Source organism: Pteropus alecto, unplaced genomic scaffold (genome assembly GCF_000325575.1).
Source record: "Pteropus alecto unplaced genomic scaffold, ASM32557v1 scaffold98, whole genome shotgun sequence".
In the NCBI taxonomy this organism is placed as follows: Eukaryota; Metazoa; Chordata; class Mammalia; order Chiroptera; family Pteropodidae; genus Pteropus; species Pteropus alecto.
Window position 1 is genome coordinate 21,709,690 of NW_006443570.1, and position 1,002 is coordinate 21,710,691.

The 1,002-nt window shown below is 34.5% G+C and overlaps 1 protein-coding gene across 3 annotated transcripts in view; it reads left to right on the plus strand.

The window, feature by feature from the left end:
- Positions 1-1,002, plus strand: part of VPS53 (VPS53, GARP complex subunit) — a 128,073-nt gene that overhangs the window by 48,729 nt on the left and 78,342 nt on the right. The gene's annotated exons all lie outside the window — the stretch shown is intronic.

Consider the following 1,002-nt stretch of genomic DNA (forward strand, 5'->3'; position numbering starts at 1 on the left):
AAGTTGCAGATCTCCCATATTCTCTTTCCCCACACATGCATATCCTCTCCCATTATCAACATCCCCCACCAGAGTGTACCTGTCTTACACTCAGTGAACCTACATTGACACATTATCACCCAGAGTCCATAGTTTACATTAGCGTTAATCTTGGTGTTGTACCTTCTATGTGTCTTTTGTTTTAAAAAAACACAATTGCTACCATAGATTTAGAACACCTTTTAATATTGATTCAAGGTCATTTGTGATTGTCACTTTCTAAGTCCCGATTAGCAATGAAAGAGCAAATTCCTTAAGAAATTGATAACTAATTCTCTTTAGCCTACAGTTCAGTGACTTGCAAATTAACTCTGAAGAATGTAGTCCACAGGAGACTGGAAGTATATTAAAGCCAACAAACCTGCCATTGTGTCAGCTAATGATAGTGTTACTGCTAAGCTTTCGTTGTTTGAATTTTAGCTAAAATCCTACGGATACGTAATTCTCAAATAAACCCAGAAGTTCTTTGTTTGATTTTGTCATTTGTATGTGGAGGAAGATGATTATAGCTCAGTTCTTACTAAGAACTCTCATGTCACTGCTCCCAAACAACTTACATTCTGAAACAGAACAGTCGAATGGCACATAAACAGGCAGGAACCACCTAAACATAGATGTCACTTTTCAAATAGGGATTCTAGTCTCACCTGTATTTCCAGGTTCCTGTTCTCTGATGGAGATTCTTATCGAACTCTCTAGAAGGTGGAGGGCTTTATAATTCAGTAATTAATGATTTGTGAAATTACACAGAATATGTGCATTTTTATAAAGTACTGAGTGTTTCATATATATTAACAAATTATCAAAAATATTGAAATCTGATGGAGTCTTATCGAACTCTCTAGAAGGTGGAGGGCTTTATAATTCAGTAATTAATGATTTGTGAAATTACACAGAATATGTGCATTTTTATAAAGTACTGAGTGTTTCATATATATTAACAAATTATCAAAAATATAGAGA